At 42.5% G+C, this 25,409-nt stretch overlaps 1 long non-coding RNA gene across 2 annotated transcripts; it reads left to right on the top strand.

Annotated features, from left to right (window-relative positions):
• Window positions 1-5,619: 5,619 nt before the first annotated feature.
• Window positions 5,620-15,508, top strand: LOC113644922. Of its 2 annotated transcripts, none has more exons than XR_007140325.1 (3): window positions 5,620-5,784; window positions 13,990-14,303; window positions 15,218-15,508. It is a non-coding gene; the product is annotated as an uncharacterized LOC113644922 (long non-coding RNA). The 2 variants fall into 2 exon arrangements; XR_003441085.2 differs by lacking the exon at window positions 5,620-5,784 and adding an exon at window positions 7,281-12,196.
• The last annotated feature ends 9,901 nt before the right edge of the window (window positions 15,509-25,409 follow it).

Genomic DNA, 25,409 nt, shown 5'->3' with positions numbered 1-25,409 from the left:
AGTCAGTGTTATGTAATGGTTAAGTATGGAAAACATTCAGATTGTTCAGTGAGCCGCAGGATGTTTAGCAATTCTTCCTGCATCATTAGCATTAATTGTACTTGTGATAAGTATATGTTAGTTAGCTCTCTGATAGAGAGGATTTTAGCTTTAGAGGTGCGCATCTAGATGCTAGAGAGGATCAGTGATAGCGAGAGTAGTGTATATTCTGCAGTAGTAATCCCCAAACTCTGGGATAAGAGCCCTCACAGTGGGGCGAATGAGTGATGACTCTGCGGGATAGTCGCAAAACCAAAGCGAACACTAAGGCTTGCCCACAGGAGCACCACTCCTATCAACATCACATGCCTAACAGGTTTGCTCTTCTCATTGAAGCACCTGCTGAGAAACCTGAAAGTGCTCTTGTTATAGGCGATTAAATCTGAAGGCATGTGAAATTAGCTAGTCCTTTAGGGGCTCCAGCAGCACAGGTTAAGTGTTTTCTGGGAGTTAGGACATGTTGACAGCCCTTCGCAACAAAACTCGATGAGGTGCGCTTTTTTTCACAAAAGAAATCAATGGAGTGGTGAAGGTTAAAAATTGATCTTGAAATGGCCCATTTTGTTACATATACGGCATCATTTTCCTCGGGCAGGACAAACTCCATGGTCATGTACACATTTCAAGATCAATTTTTAAACAAAGATTGTAAAAGATGTAAACAGCGATTGAAATGAAATTGAATCAATCAGCACATGGTTTCTGGGGTCAGTTTTGGATAGTGCAATGAATAAATGAATGAATGGCACTACTGTAAAGTTCAAGATAGACTCTGTTGCTGATATCCCCAGGTATTTACTCTGTTGCTGATATCCCCAGGTATTAGGGATGATTAATAACCTTGGCAAATTTGTCCCTGGTCTTCTGTCAATTTTTCATCCAATGACTGAGCATCCAATTTCTCTCAATACCTACAAAATATGAACAAATTCAAACTCATGACTGGAAATAAGCCTCAGCAAATAGCTCCCTTATTATGCCAACGGCTACTAATGCACTTAAGATTTAATGTCAAAGCAATGCATGACAGGCAAACAGCTTGTGGTGGCTAACACACTCTCCTCTCCAGAAACCCATTGACACATCAGGGCAAACCTGACACAGAGGAGGATGTCAAAGTGATTGCACAGGCAGTGCTGTCTACTAAGCCTGTAAGCAAAATAAATGCTATAAGGATAGCCACACAGGAAGATTCAGTTCTCCAGTCATTTCATAAGTATGTTCTCCAAGGCTGGCCCAGTCATATGTACGAACTGACATACTCTTTACACTGTTTCCATAATGTCAGGGCTCACTGAATGCTACTTACACTTATACTGCAGTCAGTATTAACACCAATGGACTGAGTTTCTGCCTTGGGCGAAATACACCCAAAATTCCTTTAGCCACTCCCCTAGTGGCCTCACACACTTTCAATGTATATTACGATACCAGCCCCCTTTATTTGTCCGGTCCAGGGACCCATCATGAATGACTGGTTCCGTAGGAAAGAGCACACATGGGTCTGCAAAGGGCTATCAGTATACCGTTAGGCCATTCAACTCAAGGTCAATTTTCAGCAAAGCCAGATGAGAGTAAGCAAGCTTTTAATAAGATTGACTCCAGTCTTTCATTAGAAGCTCATGTAGATAATATATCTCTAGGGTAGCATTCTTTTATCCAAGGGAGTTTTTACACCTGGTCACTTCATGCGTTTTCTGTTATCGGATAGCTATCCGATCGTAAAAAGCCCAGGTGTAAATGCCCTCTGAAACGGTTTCGAGACGGATATAAATCCGATCGCTCAAACCACTTCAGGAGGTGGTCTGGGATGCATTTCAGATGAAACTGGACAGGTGTAAATGCATGTGGTTGTTCAAGCCACATACGTCAGCGCTAAACTCCTCCCAAACGGAAGTACGTCACTCACAGGTGACTCGTGAGTCATGCATCACGCCAGAAACAAATATGTTTTCCCACCAGTGCTGGCTCCGATTTTTTACCCAGGTGTCTCGTTGGGTCTTAAAATGCACTGCTGCCGCTAGCGAAAATGCAGCAAACAGTAAATGCTTTTTTTTTGTGTTCCATTTCAATTACCCCGGAAATGAGGTGAAATATATTTGGATCAGAGAAAACACATGAAGTGACCAGGTGTAAAAAGGCCCTAAGAAAGATTGAGAGTACGATATTAGTTCATGCATTTGTTACCTGTAGGTTGGATTATTGTAATGCCTTACTATCTGGATGTTCCAGTAAGTGTATAAACAAGCTCTAGAATAGAACTCACTCATTTTCTACTGATTTATCTGAACTACCTCAGGTCACGGGGAGCCTGTGCCTATCTCATCATCATGTGATCAAGCATACCTAATGATTTGTGTCTGCCATCTCTCTCTCTCTCTCTCTCTCTCTCTCTCTCTCTCTCTCTCTCTCTCTCTCTGTTGTGCAGTCAGTTTTGTACTTGCGTCTCGATCATTGACCATTTGTCTTTCCACTAAAATATTAGTGTTAAATCTATAAATAATTCGTAAATTATGTTGATTTTTTAAGTTGCTCAAAAGCTCCTGCTTACATAGCTCCACTTGACTATACAGCGTTGTAGAAAGGACATCTCCAGTGTCACCCAAATGAGGAGGGGTTCCCTTTTGAGTCTGGTTTCTCTGAAGGTTTCTTCCATGTATTGCCTCAGGGAGTTTTTACTTGCCATTATTGCCTCAGGCTTGTTTATTATGGATAAATATATATTATATTTAAAATAAAAATGTATACATTTTTATTCTGAATATATGTACAGTTTAAATTAAATTTGTTGAAATAATGCCATCCAATATGGTAATTACTTCCAATATTCCAACCCCTACTCAGGCATGTTATGACCTGTTCTAGGTCTGTCTGCAATATACAGGAAAAAAAATGGTGACAAAACTAGGTTGTTGAATTGCTTTGTTTTATTCTTTATATTTTTTTGTTTTCAGCTTCATAAGGCAACCAGGCTAAAGTAGTAAAGAAAACTCCCTTTTTGATTTGTACATGATACAAGTCAACTAACCCAAAATAAAATAAAAGAAAAGAAAAGGATACACCTTCTTCCCTCGCTAACTAGCTAACTCAAAAGCAGGAGAAAATGGAATAAACATAAATGGCACCAAGTGCCATCAGCAAAAATGTCTGTTATTGTGTATAGTTCAATAAAAAATGGTCAGTAACAAGCAGTGGGTCAAACACTGCAGGAAACCACACATTAAAATTAGCACTAAAACAAAGGCATTTTTTTCTCTGGAAGGTAGGCTGATGAGGTTTAATTGTCAATTGGAAAGACCCACCCAATTAAATTGTAGATAGAAGATAATAGCAAAAGAAATCACTTCATCACAGTCTTTTCCTTGACCTACACAGTAAGTTTAAACCATAGACTTAAACATCTGATGGAACCTTTCTTATGCACCTTGGATCACCTTGGGGTGGCAACTGCTAGATACTTGATAATCAATGCTCTGATGCTTCATAACCTTTTTGAACAATGCAGACAAAAATTTAGACCTTGATCTGACAGAATGTATTTCACCAAACCAAAATTGGTACAAAACCTAAGAACTGTTTTGATACTAGAGATTTTATGCTACACAAGGTGTATGATTTCCCAGTGCATACAACTCCCATTGCAGCAATATCCAAATGTCCACTGTAGTGTGACTACAATGATCTCAAACATGTGTCCACCTCATGTTCCCTAAACTTAGAAACTAAAACAATGAGCTTACTAACATCAAACCCAGCAGTGAAGACTTATAAACCCAGCTGCAAGAGGCACTTGTGAAACAGGTTGATCTTCTTCTGAGTCTCTGTGTTTGGAATTGCAGTAGCTGAGAATGATATTGTTGATAACACAACTCAAGGTCAATTTGTTTTAGTTGGACAAAAGCTACCACGATACTACAAGATCTACAGGTGCATCTCAATAAATGAGAATGACTTGGAAAAGTTAATTTATTTCAGTAATTCAAATCAAATAGTGAAACTCATGTATTATATAAATTCAGTACATATAGACTGAAGTAGTTTAAGTCTTTGGTAATTTAAATTTTGATGCTTTTGGCTTACATTTAACAGAAACCCAAAAAATTCACTCAAAAATATAAAAAATTTGAATAATTCATAAGACAAAAAAAAAAACATTTTTAGTGAATTGTTGGCCTTCTGAAAAGTACAGTATGTTCATTTACTGTATATGTACAGTACTCAACACTTGGTTGGGGCTTCTTTTTGCTTTAATTACTGCCTCAATTCAGCATGGCATGGAGTATACTGAATTTATCTAATACACAAGTTCAACTATTTGAGATAAATTACTGAAATAACTTTTCCACAACATTCTATTTTATTGAGATGCACCTGTATGTGTGCTGGGTACGGCCAATTTGCACCCAACTTCTGCTGCAGCCAAATTCCATTCCCAAGGCATTCCATTGGACCAACATGTAAATATCAGCAAGGATTAACATATTAACTTTACAGCCCCACTCAAACTGCTCTAACATGGGACAAATTAAAAACTGATTAAGATCAAAATTTACAGTCATCTCTCATAATCTGAACACAGAATTTTCTCCCCAACACAAGACAAAATGTGCCAGGAAAACAACAATATTAATTGACAGAATGCTCAGCACAAGTTGGGTTTGCATTTTATAATTCTTTATATCTTTTTTGTTTTGTGGTTAAAGCTTCAGAAGCTGGCCAGGCCAAAATAATAAACAAGACTCTAACCATATACAACTGATACAAACTTAACCCAAAAAAAGTATATAAGGATATACCTTCATCAATTACTCCATAGCTAACCCAAAAATAAGAGAAAGTATAATAAACGTAAATGACACAGACTTCCTTGGAACCGAGTGCTATTTACAAAAGTGGCTGATAGTAAATAGTGAGGCGGAGCATCATGTATAATGGGGTGATTCTTCATTAATAGCTGTGAACATGAATGAGAAGTAGTTGTGGATGGGCCTGTGGAAAAAAGAGAAGCAGACACAAAAGCCATCCCACTAGTAACGTAGATACTGTATACAACACATGCCATAAGTTTTTTGTATGTGAAGATTTGTAAAATTTTCTGTAAAAGGATTTTTACTGTTGACTACATTACTATTCATAGACATGACTGACCACTCACATTTCACAGTTTTATCATTAAGCTAAATTTTAATAGTATGTTCATCTATGCTTTATTATTTTACACAAATTAATGAGAACTTTCCACCTGTGGTGTGGTCTGCACACAGTGCTTAGCCTACACATATTGCTGCTTATGGCTATACATTGGTACCTCGAGATACGAGCAGCCTAACATACGAATTTTTCGAGATACGAGCCGGAGCTCGGGCCATATATTCGTTCAAGATACGAGCCCAAATCCGAGATACGAGCCGTGTTTCCGGAGCGTCCCGCTAGTTGGCGCGCAGGGTCGAGCATCATCCGAGAGCATCTCTCGCTCACTCGCAAAAGAAAGAAAAGTGCAGCCAAGAAGGCAAAAACAAGTGATGATTAAATTTACATAAATGTTAAGCTTAGTTTAAGTTTAAAGTTAAGTGCATTGTTTTAAGTTTTTTCTTTCATTTGAAATAAGGAAAGTGTAGTTTTAGTTTTAAAGTTACGAAAATAGTTTTAAGTTCTAAACAAGCGCCGTCTAGAGTGCCTGCATCCCTTCCTCCCTCCCTCCTCCTCGCCGTTCACCTTCGTTAGCCGCACTCGTCTGTCTCCAAGGTAAGACTATTATGCTAAATAACTCTTTTATTTCTTTATTTCATATTTTGTTATGTATTTGTTAATTATACATGTTCATTTGTTATTTAAAAACATATCTTTATTCATAATTTACAATGGTTTGGGGATTTTTCATAGGTCCGGAACAGATTAAATCGAATTCAGTTATTTTAAATGGGAGAAATTTGTTTGAGATACGAGCCGATTGACTTACGAGCTCGGTTCTGGAACGAATTAAACTCGCATCTCGAGGTACCACTGTATTTCACCTTTGTGTGTGTAACATTAGTGCACTGGACACTGTTTAGTTCATGGTGGCTAATCCATGTTCACTCGATGTTTAATCCTCTGTTATATTCCCACTGTTTTCTATAGCCCAAGTTGCCAAGGCACAAGGCACTTGTCTCCTGTTATCTCCTTCCTCTCTGGGGTGCTCCACTCCCTCTCTGAGCTGTTATATGGGCCATATGTTGTTATTGTTGTAGCTTTTGTTATTATTGTTGCTGGCATCAAATGTCTGTATAATTTGACATGAAGATTTAAGACACTGTCTTGGCTGTCATCCATGACGTGCCAGTTGTGATGGAGTTCTTCTGGGGGACTGACACAGAGCCTGCCTTGATTGTATACACACACACTCTCACACACACACACACTTCTGAGCTCATGCAGCCAGGAATATTAGATTGGGCCACAATTAACATGAGAATTGGGTAGTTTACAGGTATTGGATACTAAAGCATTTTACTGTATTTACCACATCACAGAAAAAAAAAAACTATTCCTAAACTGGCGGGGAAGGGGGATTGGGGCAGCGCACCTTCTGAACATAAAATTCTGAACAAAAGAAGTCATATATAAATCAGAGGCATATATATTTCCATTCTTGGGTGTTTTTAACTGCGTTTTGGGTGCTTATCCTGTTGGACCTGAGCTCTGACTGAGTTTTATGACACGGAACATCACATTTCAGAATCAGAATCAGAATCAGAAAGATATTTATTCCCATGTATGTTTTCACATAGGAGGAATTTGTTATAGTACAGGAGCTCCACAGTGTAAACAGAATGGCATTGGCGAGACAAGAACACATATATAATATAGACAGTTGTATGTACAGTGGAAAAAATGTGCAAATTGAAATATAAATGTGCAAATTGAAATTTAAGTAAGTATGTGTTTTAAGTAAATAATGTAAGAGTAGTGTTCTGTGTTTTGTGTATGTCAAGTGTTCATCACATGGATTGCCTTAGGGAAGAAACTGTTCCTGTGTCTGGTCGTTCTGGTGCTCAGGGCTCTGTAGCGTTGACCAGATGGCAACAGTTCAAAGAGTGAGTGTGCTGGATGTGAGGCGTCCAGAGTGATTGTCTTTGCCTTTTTGCTCACTCTGCAGAAGTACAGGTCTTGGAGAGTGAGGAGTGTTGTGCCAATGATTCGCTCAGCAGTCCGGACTACCCTTTGTAGTCTTCTGAGGTCAGATTTGGTAGCTGAGCTGAACCAAACAGTCACTGGAAGTGCAGAGGATGGATTGATGATGGCAGTGTAGAACTGTTTCAGCAGATCCTGTGGCAGGTTGAACTTCCTCAGTTTTGTTCTAGAATACCATGGTGGTCATGAGATTTCACTGTATCCAGCACAAATTCAAGACACTCTGTGCCAGATTGTGCAAATAGGCCCAGAATATAACCAAGCCTAATCCATGTTTAACAGCACATAATTTTCTTTTCTTTGTATGCTTAAATCTTATGTGTAAACATCTGACTTGCCAAAAAGCTCTAGTTCCCTTTCAAGGTAACTCAACGCTGAGTCAGAGGAATGCTGTGAGGAAGTTGTGTCTGAAGCTCTGTGTGCACATGCAAATTTAATGGCTCAGAAAGGACACATGATGAAGTGATTATGTGCCAGCAAGTCCATATGAGGGCATCTACGTCACATTACTCCAGCTTCTTTGTCTTCAGGAAGTACTTTGTGTATGTTTGTGTCGATTGTCTGTCTTGTCTGTTTACTGCAAGGAAATAAAAATGAAATATTTCCAGCCAAGCGCCTGTACCTTGTGGTTCGGGTCAACACAGCACGGTGGTCTTGATCATGGGGTTCGCAGGTTGAGTTAACCGAAGCGGAGAAAGAGATGGGTTTTTCACTTTCTCTGAATTTAGATTGGCCTGAAGAGGAAGATGACCGCTGTTCCCAGACCTCCATGATGAGGTGTTGAGGTCTTGGGGAAATCCATTTTCATCAAGTCTGTTTTCCCCTGACATGTCTGACTTTTCAGACATTAAAGGGCTTGAAAGTTACGGTACTGGGCGATGCTTGGGATTGAAGAGACGCTTGTGAGCTATCTCTCTCCTGCATCACCCACAACGAGGAAGCCAAGACTTCCATCCAAGTCTTTTAGAGCTAATTCAGCCCTTGTGGGTAAGGCTTATATTGCAGAAGGCCAAGCAGGTGTGGCCCTGAACACCATGGCAGTTTTGCAGGTCTACCAGTCTGACCTGTTGAAAGAGCTCGACGGTGGCAAGGGGTTGGCCCCTCAGGTAATAGCTGAGCTCCACCAAGCCACACATCTTGCACTCCGTGCCACAAAATAGACGGCCCACTTCATAGGCCGTTCAATGGCTGAGCTGGTTGCCACGGAGAGGCACCTGTGGCTCAACTTAACGGGAATTAAAGACAATGACTTCCTGAATGCTTCGATTTCACCTCAGGGCTTGTTCAGCAACACCTTTCTTCCTGGGACCTCTCTATGGCCCTGAAGGGGCTGCTGGAAGCCTGTTTGAGCTCATAGAGTAAAACTTCTGAGAAGTTTCTGACCCTCAAGATAGCTCTGCTCCTAGTCCTAGATTTGCACCCCAGGGCTGGATATGTCACAAAGGTGTCCAGCATGGAGTGTTGTCCATTCATCCTGCAGGCCTACTGTCCCTCGCCCCATGAGTTGGTGGAACAGGAGAGGGTGCATTTGTGATGAATGCTGTCAGGATCCAGTTCACTGCCCTGTTGTTACAGTGCTGAAGTTCCTGCATTCTTGCTTTTCCCTGTTCCTGTCCCATCTTCTTTAAAGGTGTATGTGGCCGCCATCACTGTGAACCACGAACCTGTCCTCGGGGGCCACCCTCTGTTCTCTCACATTATGCATGGTGTCAGGCGGCTGAGGCCTTCCTACATACTGTGACTTCCTTCATGGGACCTCTCTATGGCCCTGAAGGGGCTGCTGGAAGCCTGTTTTGAGCTCATAGAGTAAAACTTCTGAAAAGTTTCTGACCCTCAAAATAGCTCTGCTCCTAGTCCTAGATTTGCACCCCAGGGCTGGATATGTCACAAAGGTGCCCAGCATGAAGTGTTGTCCAGTCATCCTGCAGGCCTACTGTCCCTCGCCCCATGAGTCGGTGGAACAGGAGAGGGTGCATTTGCTTTGCCCAGAAAGGGCCTTTAGGGCTTATGTCAAACGCTTGAGCTTGTGGCGTAACTCCGACTCCCTTTTTGTCTGTTTTTGGAGCCAGAACAGAGATAATGTGGTTTCCAAACAGCACCTGGCGCACTGGTGGAGGCCATTAATCAGGCCTATGAGGCACACCGTCTTGCCTCGCCTCTCAGCATCAGTGCTCAATCCACTAGGGGTATCAGCTTGTGGGGTAGGGGTATCTTCGAGTGTTCCCCTCGAAGATATTGTGCTGCAGTAGGATGGTCTTCTCTGCACACCTTTATCAGGTTCTAAAACCTGGACCTGGACCCCACTCTAGGGTCCCAGGTCCTGCAAGGCTATTGATGTTCTATTCCCAGTCTGCTCATGCTCAACCCGTGCGTGGCACAGCATCAAGTTCCATTGAAAGAAACTATACCCTGAGAAGGAAACAATACTCTGCATCACTGGCCAAGCCACGGGTGTCTTCTCACGCTTCCTTCAGACAAATAGAAGCTAGAGTAATATGATGTAGATGCCCTTATATGACTTGCTGGTGCGTAATCACTTGTATGTCCATCCTGAGCCATTAAATTGGCTTGTGTGCACACAGAGCTTCAGACACAACTTACTCACAGAAGCATTCCAATAGCATCTGCCCTGACACAGTGTCTCATTGCCTTCTCAGGGAACCCAGTTAGATACGTAACATGGTGTAGTTTTGCCTCATCTGTCCCATTTCTGTTGATTTGCTTTCAACTGTGGAGTCCACCTCGTTCGTCTTCCATCAAGTCCACTTTGCTTCAAACAGCAATGGTTGGTCTGGTCTGACACTGATGTACCTTGACCTTGGAGCTACAGTCCCATGGACCTTAAAAGTTTAAATAATATGTGCAACTGTAGTCACAGGAAGATCAAGCTGCTTGGAGATGGTCATATAGCCTTCACCTTTACCTTTAACATTCTTTCATTCATTCATTTTCTACCGCTTATCCAAACTTCTCGGGTCACGGGGAGCCTGTGCCTATCTCAGGCGTCATCGGACATCAAGGCAGGATACACCCTGGACGGAGTTACCTTTAACATGCTTGTCTATAATTGTTCTTCTAATCTCCTGAGACAACTCTCTCCATAAATTTCTGTGGTCCATGTTCAGTGTTGTGCACACCATGGAACCAAATTGCATAGTGACTACTTCTCACCCTTTAGGAAGACTGACTCAATACAAGTTTGAAGACACCCATGATGCTAATTACAGGACACACTTTAATTTAACATGTCCCTATCGTCAAATTATTTTCACTATTTTCTAGGGGTTCTATCAGAACAAAGGCAAAACACCTTGTGAAGATGCTGGCTGAAGCTGGTAAGAGAGTGTCATTATCCACAGTGAAACAATTACTGACATAGGCTGAAAGGCCACTAAGCGTGAAAGAAGACATTACCCGAAAACCAACATATAAAAGCCAGATTACAATTTCCAAATGCACACAGGGACAAAGGCATAAAAAAATACCTTATTTTTAGAAGCATGTCCTGTGGTCTGATGAAACTAAAATTTAACTGTTTGCCATAAGGTCCATCATTACTTTTGGATGAAAGTTTTGAAGTGTCCGTCACAAAGCACTTAACTCAATGCTAAGAAATACAAATACAAGGCAATGCTACCAAATACTAGAAAATGTATGTAATCTTCTGACTTTAAAGAAAGTAATAACATTTTCTTTCAGCATTTAGCAAATAGAAATCATTTTGGTAATCCTAACTGACCTAAAACAGGGAAAGTTTAGTCTGATTTAATTGTCAGACAGTGCGGAAAATAACGTTCATTCCACCAAATACATAGTAGCTTAATCAAAGTGACATGAATAAAACATGCAATTAGACAAACATTTAGTATTGACATCACATGGACTCATAAACCTCTAAATTCAAATTAAATACATTAAAGTCACTAAGAAGAAAGTAGTTGGCCTATACAAGATGTAAAAATCATGTTTCATGATACAGTATGAGTGTGATGCTCAATTTTAATCATTTAATGTGTTTGATTACTTAATTACACTCCCAACAAAGAAGTGCAGCTGTGATCATTTCAGCTTAATTACATTTGCTAGCACATTTCTTAAAGTTAAATAATTCTCCCAAATACAATATCTTATCTCTAGAGATACAGATGGCAATGATTCAATTACAGGCTGGGAGAAAAAACAGCAATGAATAATATAGCATGCTGCTTTCCCTGTTGGAGCTTTTAGCCTAAATCTCAGTGCTCCAGATTTAACTCATATATTCATATCAAATCAAATATTCTAGTTTGATGTGGGTTTACAGCTTAGGTTTTTTTTTTAAATAATTTAAACAATTAAACTCTGACTGAAACACCACCATCTCCAACTTTTATTGTATTTAGAATATCATGTCTGTGCAGGTAGAAGTTTGTTTAAGAAAGTACAGATTATGTGCACCCAGATTCTACGCCAAGATACACAGAAAATGGATTTGTCTTTTTTATGCTGTTTTTGATTAAGGTAACCCCTAGTTTAAAAAAAATCTAGAAGAAAATGTTAAGGGTAGAGTAGAACATAGAGTAGAGTTTATTGGGCAAAAGCAGGAGGAGTTGTTGAGCCAATTCTGTACATTTTTGATGAGAATTCTAACAGAACTGAATCAACCCAAAGCAGTGTGGTGACAAAGTTGAAAATTGTTGTTTCCAAACTAACTGAAGCTAAGTACTTAAGTTTATAGGTTTCTAAAGTAACAAAGTTCTTGTGTGGTTGGTATAATTCTGTTAAGATTCTAAAGTACCTGAATCAGCCCAACGCAGTGTGGCAGCCGAATTATAACTAAATAGTCCGATTGGTCAGTCCAGCGCGACTGACCATTGGAGAATCCAGACATTGGAGAAAAATTGTTATGTATGACTGTAATCAGGTAATGGATATTATGTGTCAAGTCTTGACAGGGACTCCAGCAAGACTACAAGTCTGCAAACCTGATTGACTTGCAAGTGAGGTAAGCCAACAGCATCCAGGCATAACAGTTCACCAAACACTCTATGCCCATGAAGCCTCCAGATCTACCCCTTTACCTAAGAAAACCTATTCATAAAAAGCTAGATTAAACAAATATGTTTTTAGCCTGGACTTAAATACTCAGACTGTGTCTGAGTCCTAAACACTAATTGGAGGTCTGTTCCATAACTGTGGGGCTCTGTGAGAAAAAGGTCTGCCCCTGCTGTAGCCTTTTGTACTTGAGGTACTAGCAAATAGCCTGCACCTTTTGATTGAAGTAGGCGTGACAAATAATAAAAAAAAAAAAAAAAGATATCTCAGGTACTGTGGTACGAGACCATTAAGTGCTTTATAGGTTAGTAATAGTATTTTATAATCAATGCGAAACTTGACTGGGAGCCAATGGAATGTAGGTAAGATAGGGCTGATGTGTTCATATCTTCAACATGTTCTAAACTATCAAGTAGAATAGCATGGTCAATGGTATCAAAAGCTGCACTTAGATCAAGTAATACCAGCAAAGAGACACGACCCTCAGAGGCCAGTAACAGGTCATTTACAACTTTAAAAGTGCTGTCTCTGTGCTATGATGAGACCTGAATCCTGACTGATACATTTCATGAATATTATTCCTATGTAGGTAAGAGCATAACTGCTGAGCTACAAGCTTTTCTTGGAGATAAAGGGGAGGTTTGATATTGGCCTATAGTTGGACAGCTGGCTTGGGTTTGATAACTGCTAGCTTAAAAGCACATCAGCACATAGCCAGTGCTAAGGGAAGAATTTATTATCTTATATCTCTATGGGATGAATAGCAACTGGTAGTGTCTGTTTAAAGGAACACGTGGGTAGGGGATTCAGTATGCAGGTTGATCATTTTGAAAAAGAAATCAGTGAAAATAAGACAGTCTCTTGAAGGGTATTGGTCAGTCACCTGATCAAGTGATCTTTCTGTGGGTCAGATGGCGATCCAATCATGGATGATAAGTCTGGGAGACTGTTGCTAAATGTCTCTGAAGTAGTGGATGTAAATGTACGTTTAACACGGTGACGTGGCAAATTGTAAATATCTTCCAAAGTGCAATTTAAATTAAATGAAATAATGGTAAGAGATAGCTTCTGATTATTTAATCTGAGGGTTAGAACAAGATCAACGGTGTGACCTCCATTATGAGCGGGTCCTATTACATTCTGCTTAACCCCTACTGAATCTAAGATGGAAACAACTGCTGTTCTCAGAGGATTATCTAACTTATCAAAATGAATATTAACAATTACTGCTTTGTCTAAAGAAACATCTAGGTTTGAAATGAAATTTGCATATTCACAGAGGAATTCAGAATATGGTCCAGGAGGTCTGTAAATAACAATTAAAGGAACTGACTCAGTAGACTTATCTTTTTGGCTACATATGTTATGTTACTTTGAATAACTTTGAATAAGTTAAACATGTGTCTAGAATCGTGATTGATGTCTAGCTTATCATCATGAATAACTGCGACACCTCCTCTCCTGCCTGTTAGGTGTGGGTGATGTATATACTGTAACTATAAATGGGTGGACAAGCTTCGTTTAATGCGGCAAACTCGTTTGATGTGACCCATGTTTCTGTTAAACACAGAACATTAAACTTCTGATCAGTAACCATTTCATTAGCCATAAGATGCAAAAGATCTTATATTTAACTGTCCTAGCTTCAGATCAAAGGTGCTGGCTGTGCATTTAATATGATCTAATTTTATGTTAATAAGGTTACTAAAACAAATTTTCTGAGTGTTTATTGTTTTTTTTTAGCTTGGAAAACAGACACAGATTCTTTATTGTGAACCCTGTGTGATGACTCAATGCAACTAGCAGACAGTCAGATTAGCCTGCTTGTCTGCTCCCTGGACCCAGCTCTGGATTTTCATTGATTAACTAGGCCTGTTCTTGAACTATGTGCTACAGTATGCTGCAAGAAATGAGAGCAGCACCTTCCCAAGTGGAATGGCCACCGTCCCGTCCTAACAGCCAAGCCTTGCCCTCAAAAGTGCTCCAATTATCTATGAAGCCACATTGTTTTCGGAGCACCACCTGGACATCCACCAGTTCAGCAACCAATACCCGCTGTAAGCTACATCGCCATGGCGCATCGGGATGGGGTTAGAGCATACTACAACATCGGACATCGCCTTCGCTAATTTACACACCACTACAATATTACTCTTAGTAATCTCTGATTGACGAAGACATATATCGTTAGCTCCTATGTGGAAAACTACCTTCACGTACCTATGCTTGCCTAAAACCATATGATTACATGCCATGGCTCATGGAATACACGTAATCAGTGCTGCTGGAGCCCAAAAAGGCCTACCTAATTTCACTTGCTTTAGAAGCTATCTCACTTGATGTCAGTTGACTGGGATAAAATATTATGATTTGCATATGAGGAAAGAGAAGCACCCTATGGAATTTTCAGAGCAATTACTGGAGACATTTAAAACTTTCAGTGGCAATCCTGACATCATTCAGTAAGATGTTAGTTTTAAATATGCTTTGATTATCAAATCCACTCGCCCGTTCCGCTGTGACAATGTTTGTGACCCAACTATCTGAAGATTATGACATAATTTCTAAAATGACACAGTTTTACAAGAGCAAGGCAAAGAGATCTCATCCAGTGTCAGCAGTAAAAAGCTCAATAACAGTAGAGGCTGCAAGGTTGACCTGGAAAAATAGGACTATGCTACTGAAAAGAGAAAGGAAAGACTACCCCCTTACAACCTCCTGGTGTGTTATTCATATGGCAATAAGGGACAAATTTCCAGGGAATGCAAATTTTCACAGGTGCCCAAATTGATTTCAACCAGTTACAGGCTATAGTAAAAAGACTGAGTAAGGAAGGCGTACACATAATACATCCCATAGTATTGTGCACTATTACATCAGACTTGTAAATATTATGAACAGCAGATATGTTAATCCCTCTCCACTGCTTCTCTCTTTCTACCCATCCCGATGCATCCTGAAATTGTACCAGCTCAGATCGTCTTCTGTGCAATGACGATTTTGGACCACCACTGAGATGAGGCCGACTCTGAGAATCCTGAGGCATCTAGAGATCTACCAGCTCCAGTTAAACTCTGCGATACTAAAAAGGAGATGTGAACTCCATGTGATATTTTGCAACAATACAACATTTGTATTGCCATTGCTGCCTGAGTCACCTTAGACTTGCTTATAGGGGATAGGTACATACACATCGTGAACTAAATATATCTAATATTAATCCTGAATTTTGTGTTCTATTAATATTTACATTATTCTTTATATTAACCTTTTGTTCTATGTTTATGATCTGTAAAGCTGCTTTGAGATAATATCAATTGTAAAAATCGCTATAGAAATAAACTTGAATTGAATTTTATTGAGATAACACCTAGTGAACGTAAGTACTGTCTGGTCATTGTATATATGTTCTCTAAATTGGTAGAAGCTTTACCTACATCTACATCTTATTGAAATATTTCCACTATAGGGAATTCCTGAGAAAATTGGCAGTGATAATGGCACCCCATTCGTAAATCATTCTATCGCAAAAGTCAGTAAATACTTAGGGTTCAACCTAAAACCACACTGTGCCTATCATTCAGCTAGTGGTAAAGCAGTAGAAAGGGAAAAAGGCACAATAAAATACAAATTGGTAAAATGCTGCTCTGAAATAGGCGTGTCATGGGTCAAAGCCCTCCCAATAGTGTTGATGCACATGTGAGCACAAGCAAGAGGTAGAGCAAACCTGAGCCCATTTGAAATTCTTTTTGGAAGGCCATTAACCACAGGAGTGGGTCCTCCAGGAAGCCAGAGATCAAACATGTGAATGTGAAGAAGTAATGTTGAATTATTACACAAACATGTCCTCTGTATTATCTGATATTCACAGACAGATAAAGGATGCACTTCCTAAACCACATGTAGATGCATTGCATTTACATTTACAGCATTTGGCAGATGTCCTTATCCAGAGTGACGTACATAAGTGCTTAAATCTTTAACATTGAATACATTAATGCTGGCTCACTAGGTTACATACTTATGACTCATGAGTTTAAAATCAAGTCAAAAACATTTGTTCAAAGTTACAATGAAAAAGTGTCAAAGGTTGTGTTTTTTTTAAATGCAAAAGATAAGGAAAGAAGTGCTAGATGAAGTGTTTCCTGAATAAGTAGGTCTTCAACCACCGCTTGAAAATAGCCAGTGACTCAGCTGTCTGGACCTCTAGGGGAAGTTCATTCCACCACCTTGGTGCCAGAACAGAGTGTTGTATACTTGTAGTATACTTGCCTCTTACCCTGAGAAATGGTGGAACCAGTCGAGCAGTACCGGTAGATCGGATGGTGCGGGGTGCAGTGCGAGGAGTGATGAGGGCTTTGAGGTAAGAGGGAGCTGGTCCATTTTTGGCTTTGTAGGCCAGCATCAGTGTTTTGAATCTGATGCGTGCAGCTGCCAGAAGCAGCTACCAGAAGCAGCCTGTGTGGACAAAAATGGCAGAATCCTTCTAATGTTGTAGAGAAGAAACCAACATGAGAGAGTCGCATTAGCAACATGAGAGGAAAAGGACAGTTGATTGTCCATGGTTACCCCAAGGTTACGAGCTGTGGCTGAAGGGGAGATCAGATCGTTGTGCAAGGATTTAGCAAGATCATGACCTGGGGATGAATCACTTGGGATGAACAGCAGTTAAGTTTTGCTAGGATTGAGCTTTAACTGATGAGCAGTCATCCATGATGAAATTTCTGCCAGACATGCTGTGATCCGATAAGAAGCTGTGGTATCTGAGGGTGGGAAAGAGAAGATAAGTTGTCATCATCAGCATAGCAGTGGTAAGAGAACCCATTTGAGGAAGAGAGTGGGTATACAGGGAGAAAAGAAGAGGGCCAAGTACTGAGCCCTGTTGGACACCAGTGGAGAGTCTGCGTGGAGCAGATGTCACTCCCCTCCATGTTACCTGATATGAGCGTCCTTCCAGGTAGGAAGCAAACCATTCCCAAGCTGATCCACAAATCCCAAGACTCCTGAGAGTGGACAAGAGAGTCTTGTGATTGACCGTATCAAATGCTGCTGAAAGGTCAAGGAGGATAAGGACGGATGAAAGCTTGGCTGATCTAGCAGCATGTAGATTCTCAGAGACATCCAAAAGGGCTGTCTCTGTGGAATGAGCTGCTTTAAAACCAGACTGGTTGGAATCTTGGAGGTTGTTCTGTGAGAGATAGACAGACAGTTGATTATAGACAATGTGTTCAAGAATTCTTCAATTCAATGCGAAGACAATGCGTTCAAGAAACGAGAGACATGATACCGGTCTGTAGTTACTGATGTCTGATGGTTCCAGAGTAGGTTTCTTTAGGATGGGAATAACCCTTGCTCTCTTGAAAGTAGTTGGTACCTGTCCAGATGCTATGGATCTATTGATGATAGTGGTAATGAAGGGCAGGAGGTCTTGTGAGATGGTCTGGAGCATAGTGGAAGGGATTGGATCCAATGGACAGGTGGTAGGATTGCAAGACTGGATGAGTTGTAAAATCTCTTCTGCTGCTACAGTTGCGAAATGTGACAACAAAGTAGTGGGGGAGTCCATACTGTGAGAAGTGCAGTCGGGGCTGAAGTGAAGGTCCGGCAGATTTCCTCAATCTTCTATTGGTAGAAAGAAGCAAAGTCTTCTGTAGTCAGGGAGGATGAAGAAGGTGGAGACAGGGGGTTGAGCAGAGAAGAGATGATGTTGTGGAATTTCTGAGGGTCATGTGATGAAGCTTCAAGCTTTTCCTTGTAGAAGGAAGTCTTGGCAGAACTCACATCTGAGGAGAACTTGGCAAGGAGTGTTCGGTAAGAATCAAGATCTGCATCAAGTTGTAATTTCTTCCACTTTCTCTCTGATGATCTTAGCTCTCTTCAATTGTTGCGCAGCACATCCGAAAGCCAAGGAGCAGAACAAGAAGTTTTCTTGGGTTTAGTGAACATAGGGCAGAGAAAGTCCATAGTTGAGGAAAGAGATGAGAGGAAAGTATCTGAGTCCAAGGGTAGTGAGAAAAAAGACTCAGGATCAGAATCAGTGAGAGGTAGTTTTAGGTAGGATAGGTAGAGTGATGGTGAAGGATACCAGGTGATGATCAGAGACCTGTAGTGTGGTATCAGTCACATCTGTAGCTTGAGAAGGACAGGTGAAAACCAGGTCCAGGACATTGCCTCCTTTGAGTGTGGCGATGTAGCTGTTGAGTGTCAGGGTGAATGAGTCAAGAAGAGTCAGGAGGGAAGAAGATTGAAGCTTGTCAGAAGGGAGGTTGAAACTACCAAGCACTGTCAGAGGGGAGCAATCGGAAGGGAAAGCACTAAGTAGTGTGTCCATTTCTTCCAGGAAGTCTCCTTCTCATCCCCGCCGCTTCACACTCGGCTGCAAACCGTCCCAGTGCATGCTGAAGGTCCTGATTTGAAGAAGCCAACAGGACAACATCATCTGCAAAAAGCAGAGACGAAATCCTGTGGTCCCCAAACCTGACTCCCTCCGGCCCCCGACTGCGCCTAGAAATCCTGTCCATATAAATAATGAACAGGACCGGTGACAAAGGGCAGCCCTGCCGGCGTCCAACATGCACCGGGAACAAGTCTGACTTACACCCGGCAATGCGAACCAAACTCCTGCTCCGGTCATATAGGGACCGGACAGCCCTTAACAGAGGGCCCCGGACCCCATACTCCCAGAGCACCCCCCACAGGCCATCACGAGGGACACAGTCAAATGCCTTCTCCAGATCCACAAAACACATGTGGACTGGTTGGGCAAACTCCCATGAACCCTCCAGCAACCTGGTGAGGGTATAGAGATGGTCCAGTGTTCCACGACCAGGACGAAACCCGCATTGTTCCTCCTGAATCCAAGGTTCGACTATCGGTCGAATTCTCCTCTCCAGTACCCTGGCATAGACTTTTCCGGGGAGGCTGAGGAGTGTGATCCCCCTATAGTTGGAACACACCCTCCGGTCCCCCTTCTTAAACAGAGGGACCACCACCCCAGTCTGCCAGTCCAGAGGCACTGTCCCCAACCGCCACGCGATGTTGCAGAGGCGTGTCAGCCAAGACAGCCCCACAACATCCAGAGACTTAAGGTACTCAGGGCGGATCTCATCCACCCCCGGTGCCTTGCCACTGAGGAGCTTCTCAACTACCTCAGTGACCTCAGCTTGGGGGATCGACGAGTCCACAACCGAGCCCTCCACCTCTGCTTCCTCAATGGAAGACATGTTGGTGGGGTTGAGGAGATCCTCGAAGTACTCCTTCCACCGTCCGAGGATGTCACCAGTCGAAGTCAGCAGATTCCCACTCCCACTGTAAACAGTGTGAGCAGGGCACTGCTTCCCCCTCCTGAGACGCCGGACGGTTTGCCAGAATTTCTTCGAGGCCAACCGATAGTCCTTCTCCATGGCCTCACCGAACTCCTCCCAGACCCGAGTTTTTGCCTCTGCAACCACCCGGGCTGAAGCTCGCTTGGCCCTCCGGTAACTATCAGCTGCCTCCGGAGTCCCCCGAGCCAACCAGGCTCGATAGGACTCCTTCTTCAGCTTGACGGCATCCCTTACTTCCGGGGTCCACCACCGGGTTCGGGGATTGCCACCACGACAGGCACCGGAGGCCTTACGGCCACAGCTCCGTGCGGCTGCATCAACAATGGAGGTGGAGAACATGGTCCACTCGGACTCAATGTCTCCAACCTCCCTCGGGATCTGGTTGAAGCTCTGCCGGAGGTGAGAGTTGAAGATCTCTCTGACAGGAGACTCTGCCAAACGTTCCCAACGGACCCTCACAGTACGTTTGGGTCTGCCAAGTCTGTCCAACTTCCTCCCCTGCCATCGGACCCAACTCACCACCAGATGGTGATCAGTTGACAGCTCCGCCCCTCTCTTTACCCGAGTGTCCAAGACATACGGCCGGAGGTCAGATGAAACAACCACAAAGTCGATCATCGACTTCCGACCTAGGGTGTCCTGGTGCCATGTGTACTGATGGACACCCTTATGCTTGAACATGGTGTTTGTTATGGATAAACTGTGACTAGCACAGAAGTCCAATAACAGAACACCACTCGGGTTCAGTTCGGGGGGGCCGTTCCTCCCAATCACGCCCCTCCAGGTGTCACTGTCGCTGCCCACGTGAGCGTTGAAGTCCCCCAGTAGAACGACGGAGTCCTCAGTCGGGGCACTTTCTAGCACCCCTTCCAGAGACGCCAAGAAGGTCGGGTACTCTACACTGCCATTTGGCCCATAAGCACAAATAACAGTGAGAGACCTCTCCCCGACCCGAAGGCGCAGGGAAACGACCCTCTCGTTCACCGGGGTGAACTCCAACACATGGCTGCTGAGCTGGGGGGCTATGAGCAAGCCCACACCAGCCCGCCGCCTCTCACCGCGGGCAACTCCAGAGTAGTAGAGAGTCCAGCCTCTCTCGAGGAGTTGGGTTCCAGAGCCCAAGCTGTGCGTGGAAGGCGAGCCCAACTATCTCTAGTCGGTATCTCTCAACCTCCCGCACCAGCTCAGGCTCCTTCCCCCCCAGCGAGGTGACATTCCATGTCCCTAGAGTCAGATTCCATGTCCGGAGATTGGGTCGCCGAGGCTCCCGCCTTCGACTGCCACCCAATCCACATTGCACCAGCCCCTTACGGTTTCTCCTGCAGGTGGTGGGCCCACAGGAGATCGGCCCCACGTCGCTCCTTCGGGCTGAGCCCGGCCGGGCCCCGTGGGGTAAGACCCGGCCACGAGGCGCTCGCATGCGAGCCCCAACCCCGGGCCTGGCTCCAGGGTGGGGCCCCGGTTGCGCCATTCCGGGCGACGTCACGGACCTTGTTATTATTTTCTTCATAAAGGGTTTTCGAACCGCTCTTTGTCTGGCCTGTCACCTAGGACCTGTTTGCCTTGGGAGACCCTACCAGGGGCAGAAAGCCCCAGACAACATAGCTCCTAGGATCATTCAGGCACGCAAACCCCTCCACCACAATAAGGTGGCGGTTCAAGGAGGGGTTCCTGATATACAATATGTTCTAACTTTGCGAGATGTGGTACACTTCTTCTGTGTGGTTCTTCTTCTTCTTTTGGTTTCTCCTCTCAGAGGTCACCACAGTGACTCAGTGGCCAAATATTTGATTTGGCACAGGTTTTACACTGGATACCCTTCCAAATTCAGCCCTCACATTTTATCAGGGCTTTGGTCCAGCATTCAGTTGCGCAGCCCCCTAGTGGCTGGATAGGTTTCCTGCCTGTAACTCGAACCTGGTCTGCAGCTGTGAAAACATGGGATATTGTTAATCCAAGAGACTGACAGTCTATGGATAAAACCTTTTTGTAGATCCAGGACCCAAGAAGAAATAAAAAAAAAATGTTTATAATAATGTCATCTTAACCAGTCAGATGGTTAAACAGACCAGGTCAGACCACTGTCAAAATCTCCTTATTCAGAGAAATGATTTTGCAAGTTAAAATCTGTAAATGGCTGAGAGACAAACTGTTTCTAAGAGTTTACTGTGTCTGTCAAATCTCTGATAGGGTATGATAAGAGGTGCCATTCCAGCAGGTGGATGGAGGGATGTTTGAAGAGAAATTTACAGAAATCAGAACAGTAGGTGCATAGAACCACAATTCATTGGGGAAAGGAAAGCAAGAGGGGCACACAGGAAGGAAAAGTATGACCATTAAGATTAATGGAATAATGGAATTCATTGAAGATTCCATTAAGTTGTTTTAAGAATGAACTTTTTGATGATGCACGCCCAACTGAGGTGTCTCATAAAACAGTAATGAACAGGATGATGGAGTGACTTTTTTGATGATATCGACTGCAGGTTTATTAGCACACTAAACCTTTTGCGGCATAATTCTTCATCACAAAGCAAATACGCACTTAGATTAGATTAGGTTAGATTCTTTATTGTCATTACACGTATACAAATATAAGGCAATGAAATGCAGTTTAGGTCTAACCAGAGTGCAATAACAGTAAGTGCAGGATATACAGTGTTTACATAAGTTAAACAAATTAAATAAAATGGTAATATATGTATGTGTATGTACTATGAACATAATATACAGATGGCTATTACTATAAACTGAAATTTACAGAGGGATATGTGCTGTAACAAAATATATAGCTATTACTATAAACAGTAATTTACAGATGTGTATGTACTGTACTATAAAAATAATATACAGATGTATATATGTACTATGAACATAATATACAGATGGCTATTACAATAAACAAAAATATACAGAAGGATATGTGCTATGAACATAATATGTTGCTGTTACTATAAACAGAAATCAGGTGGATATATACAATGGTAAGTTAGGCAATGGTGAATAGCAATGCAAAAAAAGCGCAAGTGTGCAAATGAGCATAGTTTTTGTGTAACAGTCCATTTGTGCTGATCTGAAAGCAATATCTGATCTGAAGGCCTTCAACACGAGGCGCACCACCTTGTTCATCCATGGCTTCTGATTTGGGTATGTGATGATCTGTTTCTGAGTAGTAATACTGTCTACAGTGGTACTGATGTAATCCAGTACAGAGGAGGTGTAGCAATCGATGTCCATGTGACCTTTCCTTGAGTGTGAAATCTGCTTCTGTGGGCCACACCTTGATGGTTCTCACTGACGGCTTCACTCGATTGATGAGGGGTGCATATTGGGGGGTGAGGAACAAAGAAAGGTAATCTGACTGTCCAAGTTGGGGGAGGGGGGTCGCAACATAAGCTCCAGCCATGTTTGTGTATACATGGTCTAAGGTTTTGTTCCCTCTGGTGTGACAGGAAACAAGCTGGTGAAATTTGGGGAGCACTGCCTTTAAGTTTGAGTGATTAAAATCTCCCGCAACAATAAATGCAGCTTCCGGATGTACAGTCTGTTGTTTACCAATTGCCGCATAAAGTTCTTTCATAGCAAGCTTGGCATCAGCATTGGGGGAATGTAAGTTGCTGTTATAATGGTGGAAGTGAACTCCCGCAGTAGATACAACGGTCTACATTTAACCATGAGAAACTCCAGGTTATCTGAACAATGTCTCCCAACAATAACAGAGTTCGTGCACCAAGCTTTGTTAATGTAAATGCACAATCCACCGCCTCTGGTCTTACCGGAGCCATCTAATGTCCTATCCGCCCTGGAGTGTGTGTCATCCCATTAGCTCAATAGCGTTGTCCGGAATGTCGCTGTGCAGCCATGTTTCTGTGAAGATCATCACATTACAGTTCAAAAGTTTCATGCTGTGAGTGATGCTGAGTTGAATCTCCTCCATTTTGTTCACTAGTGACCGAACATTGGCGAGGAAGATGCTGGGTAAAGAGAGCCAGTGTGGTGTTAGCTTTGGCTTAGCTTTCACTCCACCATGCTTTCCCCGCCTTTGTTTACGATCTCGACGCCACCTGCGAGCAATACGGCCGGGTTGAGTGAGCGGCCTCGGGTGTTTTCAGGAAGGAGTTGAAGGTTGTCAAAAAAACTGTCGGGAAGTCGCAAACCTATATCCAAAAGCTCATGTCGGGTGTACGATGTACTGTATAGGCACAGCTGTTCTGCACAAACAGACCTGAGATACTTACAATTGGACACATATTTTGTAAGGCGGAATATTCAATCTGGGAGAGTAGACTGAGATAGACTGAAGTAGACTGATCTTGTGCAGTGTTTTCTGTGAAACATTTATTACATGATTTTTTACATTTATTACATTTATTATGATCCTTCTGAACCTGCTGGATCTAAAATAGAAAATCTAAAATCTATTCCACTTGCTGATGAAAACAAATTCAAAAACTTTAGTCTCACAGGCAGCCTTGAAATTTTTATGTTTTGACTTGTTTGACATGATTCAGCACAGAACAGCAAAGAGACCCATGGAAAACTGTTGCAACACAATCGCTGCATGTTAGGCACATGGTTAAATGCATTTTTGCCAAGCCTAGTTTGCTGAGCTGATGTGCAGGGATGTGCAGTCCAATGTGGATGGCAGAGAGTCCTTCAGGTGTGCCAGGACCAGCCGCTTAAAGCACTTCATGACAATGGGCGTCAGTGATACAGGGCAATAGGCACGTTGGGCTGGAGTGTTTTGGCACTGGCACAATGGAGGTGCATTTAAAGCAAGTAGGAACAGCTGCTTGGGCAAGAGACAGGTTGAAGAAGTCAGTAAAGACCCCAGCGAGCTGCTCAGCACATGTCCTGAGTACACGTCCAGAGATGTTGTCTGGTCCAGCGGCTTTGTGTGCGCTGATTCGGCAAAGAGACCCATGGAAAACTGTTGCAACCCAATCGCCGCATGTTAGGCGCATGGTGAAATGCTTTTTTGCCTAGCCTAGTTTGCTGAGTTGATTTTTTCCGGTGTATTTTCATGTGGTAATGCCTAAGTGGTTGATGTTGAAAATATGAAATTGTGAGTGGGGAAATTAAATACCTGTTGGCTTATTAATTTTTGCACATATAAATGGATGAGAGCCTGGCTAAAAAAGCTGAGAGAGTGGTTATAAGAAAGTACAAAGCATCGGTTAGGTTGGAAAAGTAAATTATAATAAATTTCCTTGGTGTTGTGGGAATGTATAAAGTTTATTAATATTAGTTGGAAAGAGGTGCTATGATCTTTCAGGCAGCTTTGGGATGACTGTCACCACAAATAGCACAACAATGGAGTATACATATCAGGTAAGGATACAAATGTTGACTTGCGGTATTCATGAAAAAGTGATTAACTGTAGATACTCTGAGATAATGGCTTAACATGGAGACCTCACAGATGGCGTCTCTCTATATGCCAAAGGTTACCTTGAATTTTGCAGGGGACAGGGTCTTAAAGAGTCTTGGGTCGACAGAAATATCCATGCAGTTGACAATTTGACATAACTCCAGAGTGGTCCGAGGAGAGCTGAGGCAGGAACTAGAGTGACTAAGAAGGTGGATGCAAGGTTGTCTGGCCTATTGATGGAGTCCTTGATTTTGAACAGCACTAGAAGCATGGGCTCCAAAGTGACCTGGGCGTTAGTGTGAGGTCTTTTGGCTAATAAAATGATTGGTGTTGGCACACAATGCTCCTGTCCCTCCTGATATCTCACAAAAATATGTTCACCATCTTCCTCACATTTTCTTGCTTAGCTGTGAGAAAGAAGGTGAACATATTTTTGTGAGATAAATTGGTTGGAAGTGATATTATAG

This window comes from Tachysurus fulvidraco, chromosome 4 (genome assembly GCF_022655615.1).
Source record: "Tachysurus fulvidraco isolate hzauxx_2018 chromosome 4, HZAU_PFXX_2.0, whole genome shotgun sequence".
Lineage (NCBI taxonomy): Eukaryota > Metazoa > Chordata > Actinopteri > Siluriformes > Bagridae > Tachysurus > Tachysurus fulvidraco.
Note: the sequence above shows the minus strand (reverse complement) of the source record. Positions and strands in the feature narration are given on the sequence as shown.